This window comes from Schistocerca nitens, chromosome 5 (assembly GCF_023898315.1).
Source record: "Schistocerca nitens isolate TAMUIC-IGC-003100 chromosome 5, iqSchNite1.1, whole genome shotgun sequence".
In the NCBI taxonomy this organism is placed as follows: domain Eukaryota; kingdom Metazoa; phylum Arthropoda; class Insecta; order Orthoptera; family Acrididae; genus Schistocerca; species Schistocerca nitens.
In genome coordinates this window covers 197,845,765-197,858,891 of record NC_064618.1, presented here as the reverse complement: position 1 = coordinate 197,858,891, position 13,127 = coordinate 197,845,765, and the positions used below count along the sequence as shown (strand labels likewise).

Sequence of the window (13,127 nt, the reverse complement as noted above, 5' to 3'; positions counted from 1 at the left end):
AAAGTTAAAATAAAGATTAAATATTTGTCTCAGTTTCAGACAGTAATTTCACGCTGCAAATTAAAGGAAAAATACACTGCTCAGAATTAAATGAGAACGAAATGAAAATACTTTTACTTCAGGTCACCACGTTAAGTTAAACAATTGCTCACTGAGTTAAATCTCTATATATATTCGTCGAAAAATTGCTATTGGCACTGCGTCTCAAAAAAATAACTTTCTGACAGTCTTTAAAATAATACTTCTAAAACGGTTATGGTTCTGCTGCAATTCTGTATCGGTAGTTCCAGGCTGAACACAATGCAATGGCTGATTACTACAATTTTAGAACTGTTTTCCTTTTTTCCGTGACTAAGGTGGAATGTGGTTGCTATGCCTCATACACCGTTGTTCACCGATTGCATCGCATCCACATCAGTTTCCTCATTACTGAATTCCCCACGACGCGAAACTAGGGGCGGCTCGGATATTTTTAGACGCGAAAATGAAACTATTTCTTTTTCCTTTTCCATTAATAAAATTTTTTGCCCAGTTACCGCCCTTCTTCCACGACTCAGTAACCGTTTCATGTTTATTTTTCTAGCCCTGTATTTGAAAATAGCTTTTTAGCTGGGATATGAAGAAAAAGTGACTGGACCGTTGAAGAACAGGTCCCGTTATGCATTTTCAACAATTTTCAGTGATATAACACCACAGTGCTGTGCTTCCGACTGCATTTCTTGAGACGAGAAGCAAGAAATTTTTTGAGGGGACCGCAGAGAAGAGAATGGAGCCAAAAGAACTTTTATTCATGAAATGATAATTAAATAGACACCCCAGCTGCAAGCAGGCGTTGATACACTTCATTGGGGACATGTTGAAAATGCGTGCCCCGACCGGGACTCGAACCCGGGATCTCCTGCTTACATGGCAGACGCTCTATCCATCTGAGCCACCGCGGGCACAGAGGATACTGCGTCTGCAGGGAGTTATCCCTTGCACGCTCCCCGTGAGATCCACATTCCCAACATGTCCACAACACTACATTCGTAGTGCCCGGTCGGGGCACACATTTTCAACATGTCCCCAATGAAGTGTATCAACGCCTGCTTGCAGCTAGGGTGTCTATTTAATTATCATTTCATTTCTAGCAAAGCTGCATGGTCATTGACGGTAACTGTTCTTTCGGGAACAGATACTACCGTCATATATAGTTAATTTTTATTCATTAAAGATATTTTAAATTGGCGAACATGTGTCACGTAAGAAAGAACTGCGATGTTTCTACTCGAACTCATTCGTGATCAGTGCTCATGCGTAATGACGAGAGGCTAAAAGCTTTGAACCAATTTGTTACTAGCCCGAATACGATAAATCGATAGTGATCGTCTCTGCTCATTATCATGCGTTGCAGCTCCCTCCTAGGTATGGCGGTTGTAGTGTTGTGAAGACATTATGTATCCTTGTCGCCGGCGGCTAGGGGGCCTCTCTCACATTCTTGACCGACAGTTACTCAGATGTCTAATCGCCTATGACTGCAGACTGATAATCTGTGTGTCAGAGTGTGCTTAGCAGTTGCATGACGAGTCTGAAAGTTGCGCAATAACGATTGTGATTTGAGTGGCCACGTGCCTGTCACTTTTGCTGGTCAAGTTCTGCAAGAGAATTAATATGTTCTAACTACATTATAGATACGCTTATACAACGTCCTTTGATAGTTTAGTGGAGTGAAGCGAGTTCCAGTCAGCATGGGGTGTACACGGCTCGGTGTGTAGCGGTTTGATGCCATTACCAATCTGCTGATGATTGGGAAAGGTTTTGGAACTAATTCAAGCATGCTGGAGAAGTCACTCGGCTACAGTCATAAAGATGAGCATCGCATGTGTTCGATACAACGGCGTTTTAATAGTATAAAAATAGATTAATTCTTTACCCGAGACATATTTTATTACACAGAATTGTTTTAACCTTTATTTTAAAAATGGTTATGTTGTTTTTTTCTTTAAATCATCGCATTATCATGACTTCTCCTGAAAGTGGTTACAAGGAATTACAGCTTTACGTAAACAGTGCGTTGCACAATTATAGCCTTTACGCTACCCGTTGCTGTCCCTCTTGTGCTGATGAAGATGTTCTGTACGGTAAACTATGTGCATCGGCTGATCAGTTACGTTTCACTAGTCTTATTATAAATGTATTTAACATTTCTGCTACAGGGCTGCTATGTTTTTAATACTTTTAATGTTGTAAGCAATTGGTTTAAAGGCTTGTGGTTATCAGACGCTGATTAGTGGGGATACATGAAATGAAACTACTTTCCTGTTCGGACAAACTTTGTTTCCAACTGGTTCATTTAGTGCCAGAACTCGTTTTTCTCCATGTTCGCTTGCAGTAATAAGTTGTGTCTTGCGATTATTTCTCCCGTATTTAACCATTTGAACAACTGTGCCCATGTGTGGAGGCGAAGACTGACCTGGTTTCCAAATGGCTGTGATGAATGTCTTTTTTTTTTTAATTTTTTGAATTGACTAACTATGATCACATAACAACTTCAATTTCTCTTCTTTACTTGTTGCTTTCTGTTTTTCCAGTACTGCTTCATCTTCTCCCCAAGTTGTCTTTTCCTTTCTTCTGTCCATGTTGCTCCTCATTTCTTATATCTTCTACATTGAAGGCCTTCTAAATTTAAAATTTATTCTTAAAAACATTTCTGTCTGGTATTTACGATTCTTTGATATTGTATCTTTGTAGATCCTTTCTTATTTCTGTAATCCGTGGTATTGTCGATATCTTTTTTAAGAAATACAGGAATATTTGTTTCGTGAGGCTGTTCTCATTCATCCTGTAAAGGTGTGAAAAATAGTAATCTTCTTTTAGCCATTACTTCTGATATTTTCTCTAGATCTCTTTATTAGTTCTCATTTTCCAGTCATCTGTAGTTCGTTTTGCACGCATTATTTTTCTAACTATCCTTGTTTGAAATATCTCTATTCTTTTCAGTTGATAGTTCATTGTAGGCACTCACGTCAATACAAACATTCTGATCATACCACTGTGGCACAGTGGTTTTAGTTCAGTTTTTCTAGATACCCTCTTCTTGTTGTAAATATTGTTTTTAATACTATATGCTCTCTTTATCTTTTTAACACTTTCATTTACTGCAAATTTTTCTAGTCCATTCTGTTGCGAAGTTTTTCCAAGACATTCGAATTTCCTTTTCACTCTATTTTACCTATTTGTGTTTCTACGAATTTTGGTCTATGTTTTATACTTGTCATGAACTTAATTTTTTCACCTGTAATTTTGAGTCTAGTCCCATTTGCGATTCCATCCAGAAGATTTATTTGAATAACTACATCTTTCAGATTTCCTGAAAGTATTCTAAATTCATCTTCAAAAGTCAGACAGTTACCTTAATTCCATTTTTTCACTTCCTAGAATTATTGGTTAAATTTTGTGATTCTTTAACTCCAAATTCCAGATCTTTGTAATTTTTTTAGAGTGCAGCTAAACAGTAAAGGTGATAAACTATTCCCTTCTCTAAAGTGGGTTTTATTTCAAATATCTGAGATACCTCTTCCATAAATTTAACTTAACATATCGTATTTGTGTTTATTAGTTTCGCTTTAACACCAAATTATCAAATTATTTTTTTATTATTTATCTGTATACCGAATCAAATGATTTTTCCTATATCAACAAATTATGCTATTATAGACTTGCTGGTTAACATTCCGTGGCTAATTATTGATTGTAAGTAAATAACTCTGTTCTGTGCAGGATCTTTCCTTTCTAAAACCTCCCTGATATTCTCTCAGTTGTTTGTCTGAAGTTTCTACAACTCTGTTCAGGAGAAATTTTGATAATACAATGCATGCCACTGGCTTAATGATACTCTTCTGTAATTGTTGGTATTTTGTTTGTCTCACTATTGATGTAGCAGGTAAATTAACACTGTTTTCCACTCTTCTGGAATTTGGTCTGTTTTCCAGATATTCTCAAAAATCAGTTGGTTCTGACCGTGTCAATAATTCTGCTGTAATGAAGTCTTCATCAATTACTTTGTTGTCTGTGAGTGATTCGATGATTTCATGAATTTTTTACTCTGTAGATGGGAAATTGTGCTCCAGATTTTGTGGTATGGCTGGAAGTTCCAATGGAATTGTCGGTAGCAGACAGTTTAAGAGTCTGTCAAAAAGTTTTGCTAGTATTTCACATTTCTCTTTGTGTCATTTTCATCTCTGAAGAAAATAACTGACGCTTGATACCCTTCAAGTACATGTTTAAGACTGTGGTGAAAATTTTTAGTATAATTTTTTTGTAAAATACTCTTATATTTCCTTAAGCTGAGATTTTTAGAGGGTTCTTTTGATTTTTCGTATTATTTTTGATGTTTCTTTTCTTTGATGTATGAATTCTTCTAAATGTTGTTCTTTCTTTGAACATATCCATTTTCTCCCTTTTTGAGCTCTTTGTTCTAGTGCATCTTCACGATCTTCATTCCACCATTGCCTGTTTTCTTCTTTGCCAGTCTTAAAGTCTGATGTTTTAGTAATTTGTACCCGAAGTTCATGCCAGTCACCATGTTTTGCTGTCTGAATTTTTTCTCTATATTTTTCTGTATTTTCTGTTATAATATTAGCTATATTGGAATTGTATCTGATTTCCTTCCTGGTTGCATTTTTTTTTTAGATGGGAGAAATCGTACTTAAATCTTAGAGAAATAATGATCTGAACCAAATTCCCCGTTTCTGAATACCTTAACACCCACAATTTCCATGGCATTCCTTGTATGTGATCAAAGGCTTGGATTTAGAGATATCCAAATTTCGGCTTTTCGAAGTTGTTCCCTGGAATGTGTGAACATCAGTTTCAACTGAAACATTTTACATGTATTGATCAAACTTTCTTTTGTTCTTAAGTGTGCTGGGCATTGGCTACAACATTCTTAAGTACCTTTTCCTTTCCAGCTTGCTCACTAAAGTCACCGAGAAGTAGGTATGTAGAAGATTTCAGATTCTAGAAGATGCCAAAACTGATTTACTTTATGCAGATTTCTTCTGTTATAGTCATTTACGCTTACAAGGCTATTTGTAAAGGTATAACTTTAAAAGGAGCCTACTGGGGCACACTTGTATGTGGCTGCCGAATACGATAATAACATTAATTTAAACTAAAATGAAAGTAGTATACTCTAAACAATGTTTACCTCTGATAGGTTTTATAAAGCGGATCGCTGACTGTGCACGACTGCAGAGCCAAAGATACTGCTTCTGGTCTGAGACTTATTGTTGAAGAGAGCGCTTGGTACACAATTGTAGGTAGCTGCCTGTGAGCGAAAGAGGATGGAGTAGGCAGTTTCATTGGTGGGCTGTAAGAAGCTACCAAGTGTTAGATTAATGTAGGAATTATGAGAACATGTAAGCAGAAGTGTTCATGCAGACAAGGTAAAGATGTTAAATAAATATGATTTCCATTTTGCCAGCGCATTAGTATAGATAAGTTGGCTGATAATTTGTAATTGTTGAATAACCACAGAATGATCGTAAACTGATGGATAAAATGCGTAGTTAGATATTTTACTTTTGTAATGTTTCTAAGATTTGTTAACAGAGCTGTATGTAATTTGATGATTTGTGTTTATGCCCTCTTAGTGAGGTTAGATAATAGTTACTGTATAAATCTCATTGTCTGTGGATCAATTAGTAATTGTAGCTTCAACTGCCGTCATTTATATTGCAAGTTAAGTTTGGCTCTTCAAAAACTTCCAACAGTTGAAGCTGCATGTTACTAATTGATCCACAGACAATGAGATTTATACAGCAAGTATTACCTAACGTCACTAAAAGGGCATATATACAAATCATGAAATTACATATAGCTCTGTTAACAAATCTTAGAAACATTACAAAAGTGAAATATCTAACTAGCCTTTTTATCAATCAGTTTATGTACATTCTGGTGTTACTCAACAATTACAAATTATCAGCTAACTCATCTATACAAACGCTCTGGCAAAACGAAAATGATAGTTGTTTAACATCTTTATCTTTTTTACACAAAGACTTCTGCTTACAAGTTCTCGCAATTCCTACATTAATCCAACACTTGGTGGCTTCACAGAACACACACACACACACACACACCATCCTCCATCCTCTTTCACTCACAGACAGCTACCTACATCTTCACGCCAAGTGCTCTCTAACTCTAACAATAAATCTCAGACCAGAAACAGTATCTTTGGCTCTGCAGTCGTGCACAGTCAGCGGTCCGGTTTGTAGAACATATCAGAGACGTACAAAATTTATAGTATACTAGTTTACATTAATATTGTTATCGTGTTCGGGCGCCACATACAGGCATGCCCAATAAACTCCTTTCAGCTTTTATTCTTGCACTTTATTGTTAGCTTGCACATTCTTTCTGATTTCGACAAAAATTCTGTTATTGTGTCTACGATATTCTTGCTTACATAACATGCTGCTCCAAACATTAGCATGTGTTCCATAATTCTTACTCCTGATTTCCCTTTGTAAATTATGTAATGTTGTGTTCCAACTACATTCTCATCTGAGATTCACGTTTCCTGCACTGCTAAAATTTGTATCTGGTTCTTCTGTAGAAATAATTCCAATTCCTTCTTTTTCCCAATTTTCAGAAGAGAATTAACATTTAACGTTCCAAATTAGAAACTTTTTTTAAAACTTAAAGTTAGAAGGCTTTTCAGTACAGTGCATCTCTTCAACACCGCAAATGTTGGGATTCCCTAGAAACCTAGGTCCCATTACAAGATGTAATGGTGGATCCCTCATCAGAGTTACCACTTGGGGTAGTGCATCCATTGTGCAAACTTTCCATTTTGCGATCTGAAGTTGTAAATTGTAGAAAGTGGGAAATCTAGAATCATCCTCGAATTCCAAAAGTAAGACCACATTATTATCCTGGAATATTACTGGTTCAGTCGCCATGAAGATGTGGAACAGGAGCTGTTGATGTACCGCGACTAACATGATGAGTGAATGTCCTTTATGACTGTTAGATTCAACACTGTGCTAGAATTCAGATTAATGTGTTTCCTGTTATGCTTATTGACTTCAAGATTTCAAGATAGCTTCGTGAAGTTGGTCCAACTTGGGGTAAATGATCACAGATTAACGATCTCTGTTATTACCTTTGATGTTAGCTAAATTAAAATTACAATAAAATTTTGTGAATTTCTTTCTTAACTGAAGTTTTCTTTTACATGGTACCTTCTGCTCACCCAAATTCTCGTTTGCAGTTTCGTTGTCTGCTAATGAAACATTTAAGTAAAGATCATAAGGCTGGCCCAACGAGATTTGATTACTCTTATACTTTTTTCGTTCTTAATGTTAAATTCTTAGTTGTCGTATATGTTACCCGTTTGCTTGCGCTAACAATGTAAATGCGTGCCCTCGAACGCTCAGAAACACTTGAAAATGTGCTTGGAATTTAAATTACAGGTCTGAAAAACCTGTGGTATGGGCCACTCGCAAGCAAAACAGTGCTTCTTACTACGAGAGACATGGTTTAAGCGAGGAATAATGAGACGGGAAGAAACAAAATTAGTATACAAAAGGATCAAAATGACGCAAATTCCGAAATAGTGAATTATTGCTGTATTCCCCGCTACTTAATACAGTTACGTTGTTTGAGCGATAATTTTTTCGACCTGATAGTTTCGCACAGCTGTTCAGTCTTCAGAGAACAAGTCTGGCATTTCAGTGAAGTAGTCTTAGGAAAGTGCAGCGGAACAATATGAACATCTGACTACAGCGAATTTTCACAATCATCACATCCACATTCAAGCAGTTTCAATATCAATCGTCATTCTAATAACATTTTCAAACAATAATATTGACACTGAAAGTGGCCTTAGTCGAATGTTCATATTATTCTGTTCCACTTTTTTTGACCTCTTCATCGAAATGTCACAGTTGGACTTTGGAGACTACGTGACACTATCAGGCCAGTAGAAGAAACTTTTGCTAATGTATCGTAATTATTTTGAGCAGAAGGAAATTTATCAATAAGGCACAACACTGAAATATGTGAGTTTTTCGTCCTATATAACGATATTGTGTTTCTTGGCGTTACCAGAGGTTCTTTTTTCTTTGAAAAAATGCTTATCGTGGTAAGAACCGAAGTTTTACATGCGAATGGCTCATAACACTGCTTTCTGAATGAGCTATTTATATTCTAAGCACATTTTTATGTGGATCTAAACGTTGGAGGTCACGCACTTCCCTTGTTAGTGTATCGTTACAATAAACAGTGTAGCAGCGGCCGCCGAGCCGAGAGGACGCGCATCAGAGCAGCAGCAGCAGCTGTCTGATAAACTGTAAATAAATTTAGTCTTTTTTTTTTCACGTGCTTCTGCAAAGGAAGTGAACTGTGCGTGTGTATTTTACTGTGAAGACTGGTGCTTAAAAAATTAATCGCAGTATTTGTGTTGCGTAAGTCTTGTGAATATCCCTTTGTAGGGCGGCTTCCTAGTGTAAATTTCCTCGTCGCCAAAAACTCCGTCACGCCACTATGTTCTAATTTTGTGGTAGTAGACAGCACACAGTTTAGATCAGTGCATTCTAGTTTGAATATTTGTCTCATGCACTAACTTTTCAGCATACAGGATCTCTAATAACAGGCATCTGTAAATATGTCAACTTCAGTAGAGAAATTTATTTCTATTTATTTCTATTTATTTGTGGTCTCAGGGCACAGTGATAAATCTGCACAGCAATTTTTAGTATTACACTACTGGCCATTAAAAGTGCTACACCACGAAGATGACGTGCTACAGATGCGAAATTTAACCGACAGGAAGAAGGTGCTGTGATATGCAAATGATTAGCTTTTCAGAGCATTCACACAAGGTTGGCGCCGGTGGCGACACCTACAATGTGCTGACATGAGGAAAGCTTCCAACCGATTTCTCATACACAAACTGCAGTTGACCGGCGTTGCCTGTTGAAACGTTGTTGTGATGCCTCGTGTAAGGAGGAGAAATGCGTACCATCACGTTTCCGACATTGATGGAGGTCGGATTGTAGCCTATCGCGATTGCGGTTTATCGTATCGCGACATTGCTGCTCACGTTGGTCGAAATCCAATGACTGTTGGTAGATTATGGAATCGGCGGGTTCAGAAGGGTAATACGGAATGCCGTGCTGGATCCCAACGGCCTCGTATCTCCAGCAGTCTGAGATGACAGGCATCTTATGCGCATGTCTGTAACGGATCGTCCAACCACGTCTCGATCCCTGAGTCAACAGATGGGGACGTTTGAAAGATAACAACAATCTGCACGAACAGTTTGACGACGTTTGCAGCAGCATGGACTATCAGCTCGGAGACTACGGCTACGGTTACCCTTCACGCTGCATCACAGACAGGAGCGCCTGCGATGGTGTACTCAACGACGAACCTGGGTGCACGAAGGGCAAAACGTCATTTTTTCCGATGAATCCAGGTTCTGTTTACAGCATCATGATGGTCACATCCGTGTTTGGCGACATCGCGGTGAACGCACATTGGAAGCGTGTATTCGTCATCGCCATACTGGCGATCACCCTGCGTGATGGTATGGGGTTGCCATTGGTTACACGTGTCGGTCGCATTGACAGCACTTATAACAGTGGACGTTACATTTCAGATGTGTTACCACCCATGGCTCTACCCTTCATTCGATCCCTGGGAAACCCTACATTTCAGCAGGACCACATGTTGCAGGTTCCGTACGGGCCTTTCTGGATATAGAAAATGTCCGACTGCTGTCCTGGTCAGCACGTTCTCCAGATCTCTCACCAACTGAAAACGTCTGGTCAATGGGTGCCGAGAAACTGGCTCGTCACAATACGCCAGTCACTACTCTTGATGAACTGTGGTATCATGTTGAAACTGCATGGGCAGCTGTACCTGTACACGCTAGCCAAGCTCTGTTTGACTCAATGTCCAGGCGCATCAAGGCCGTTATTATGGCCAGAGGTGACTGTTCTGCGTAATGATTTCTCAGGATCTATGGACCCAAATTGCGTGAAAATATAATCACATGTCAGTTCTAGTATAATATATTTGTCCAATGAATACCCGTTTATCATCTGCATTTCTTCTTGGTGAAGAAATTTTAATGGTCAGTAGTGTACTTTATTCTCCTTTGATATATTTTCAAACGCAATAGCGCCATTTGAGACCTTGTATCTATTTTACACACAGTACGATATGGGTATGGACTGTGCTTGTTGTGAGCGGATACAAGGAGAGTTTGCTGCTGTCCGTTAACAGGTGGAAGCTGTGTTGGCTACCGTGGTCAAGCTTCTAGCTAACGCTCGATGTTGCGGTGACGTCGGTGCGCCAGCGACGAGACCTGCGGCAGCTTTGGTGCCACTGAAATCCCCTGTTGACCCGGTCGTCGCTGCGGCTTCTGATACACAGCATCTGACCGGTCCGTCCTCACTCCAGAGTGGGTCGAAGACTCTGGTGGGTTCGCATGTCGCTGGGCGGAAGGAGAAAGTGGGAGCAGGCCCTGGTTCCGTACGTCTTAGTAACAGGAACGAGGTGCTACCCAGTGTTGATGATAACTCTGAGCCAGCACGGGATGCGTCTCCTGCTGGGCCAGCGGTCGATTTTCCTGCCCTGTCCGGACAAGTACAGAGAGTGGGTATGCTTGTAATTGGGAGCTCCAATGTTAGGCGGGTGAAGGAGCCCGTCAGTGAGATAGCAGGCAAGGCGGGAAACAATTACAGTGTGCGTTCAGTCTGCCGGGAGATCTCATCCATGGTGTGGAGGAGGCCTTGCTGGCGACAATCGAACGCACTGGGTGCAACCGGCTGCATGTATTGACACATGTCGGCACGAATGACGCCTGCTTCTTGGGTTCTGAGGCCATCCTCGGTTGCTTTCGGCGGCTGGCTGGTTTGCTGAAGACAACTAGCGACGCACGTGGGGTGCAGGCTAGGCTGTCTATTTGTAGCATCGTATCGCGGTCTTCTGCTTTGGAGCAGCTCAGACGACTCTGCGACGGTATCGGATGCGAATTTCTCGACCTCAGCTATCGAATCCGAATTGTATGGTTCCCCTTAATAGGTCAGGCGTGCGCTACACGCAGGAAGCGTCTACTAGGGTAGCGGAGTACGTGTGGCGTGCTCATGGGGCTTTTTTAGGTTAGAGAACTCCTCCCTTGGGAGCAAAGAGGATTTTCCTGTTAAATCAACCACAGCAACCTCAGAGAATCTTGGTCCTCTCAGATCACAGATAGAAAAGATTAATATGATTTTAGGAAACTACAGGAGCATCCAAGGAATGGTCCCAGAATTATTATCGCTTACTGAATGTTATAATGCACAGATAGTATTGGGAACAGGAAGCTGGTTGAAACCAGGCGCCAATGCTGACTTGCGAACGATTCTACTGTCGCCAGCATACACTGAAGCGCCAAAGAAACTGGTGTAGGCATGCGTATTCTAATATAGAGGTACGTAAACAGGGAGAATACGGCGCTGCGGTCGGCGACGCCTATATATGACAATAAGTGACCGACGCAGCTGTTAGATTGGTTACTGCTGTTACAATGGCAGGTTATCAAGATTTTAGTCAGTCTGAACGTGGTGTTACAGACGGCGCTAGATCGATGGCAGACAGCATCTCCGAGGTAGCGATGAAGTGGGGATTTTCCCGTACGATCATTTCACGAGTGTACCGTGAATATCAGGAATCCAGTGAAACATCCAATCTCCGACATCGCTGCGGCCGGAAAAAGAACCTGTAAGAACGGGACCAACGACGACTGAAGAGAATTGTTCAATGTGCCAGAAGTGGAACCCTTCCGCAAATTGCAGGAGATTTCAATGCTGGGCCTTCAACAAGTGTAACGTAAGAACCATTCAGCAATATGGGCTTTCGGAGCCGAAGGCTCACTCGTGTACCGTTGACGACTGTACGACACAAAGCTTTACACATCACCTGGGCTCGTCAACACCGACACCCAACTGTTGATTACTGAAAACATGTTACCTGGACGAACGAGTCTCGTATCAAATTGTATCGAGCTGATGAATGTGTATGGGTAAGCAGACAACTTCATGAATCAATGCAACTTGCATGTCAGCAGGGGACTGTTCACGCTGGTGGAGGCTCTGTAGGGGTATCGGCTTGTGCAGTCTAGATACTACTCTGACAAGTAACACGTAAGTAAGCATCCAGTCTGATCACCTGCGTCCATTCATGTCTATTGCCCTTTCCTACGGACTTGGGCAATTCCAATAGGTCACTGCGACACTCCACAAGTCCAGAGTTGCTACAGAGTGACTCCAGGAACACTATTCTGAGTTTAAACACTCGCACTGGTCACCAGACTCCCCAGACATGACCATTATTGTGCATATCTGGGATGCCTTGCAAAGAGATGTTCAGAAGAGATCTCCACCCCCTCGTACTCTTACTGATTTCTGGACAGCTCTGCGGGAGTCATGTTCCCTCCAGCACTACTTCGAATATTAGTTGAGGCCATGCCACGTCGCGTTGCGGCACTTATGCGTGCTGGCGGGGGCCATACACAATATTAGGTAGGCATACCAGTTTCTTTTGCTCCTCAGTGTACATTGTACAGCTCTGACTGAAATATATTAAAAAATGGCTCTGAGCACTATGGGACTCAACTGCTGAGGTCATTAGTCCCCTAGAACTTAGAACTAGTTAAACCTAACTAACCTAAGGACATCACAAACATCCATGCCCGAGGCAGGATTCCAACCTCCGACCGTAGCGGTCTTGCAGTTCCAGACTGCAGCGCCTTTAACCGCACGGCCACTTCGGCCGGCACTGAAATATATAGACCGTCGTTTTTCTCTCACTCTATTTGGGAGTAGAAGAGGGAATGAAATTAATGGTAGCGGTTCGGTGGCTTGTGGAGTGTCTACGTGGATGTAAATGTAGGTGAATTCCGCGTCGCCATCAATGGCAAGGTAGTTAAGCATTATCTGTTGTGAAGTATGAAGTGTGCATCTACGTCGCTTGTGGATGACTGTGATAAGTGTATGTACTCTGTAGTATTGGTGTGTCTTGTTATGGATGAAGGGAATTGAGACCGTGAAATCCGGTGGCGCCACACAGCCTACTCTCTCGAATAGCAT

The 13,127-nt window shown here is 40.8% G+C and overlaps 1 non-coding gene across 1 annotated transcript; it reads right to left on the bottom strand.

The window, feature by feature from the left end:
* Positions 1 to 867: 867 nt before the first annotated feature.
* Positions 868 to 942, bottom strand: Trnat-ugu (transfer RNA threonine (anticodon UGU)). The gene has a single exon. It is a non-coding gene; the product is annotated as a tRNA-Thr (tRNA).
* Between the last annotated feature and the right edge of the window lie 12,185 nt (positions 943 to 13,127).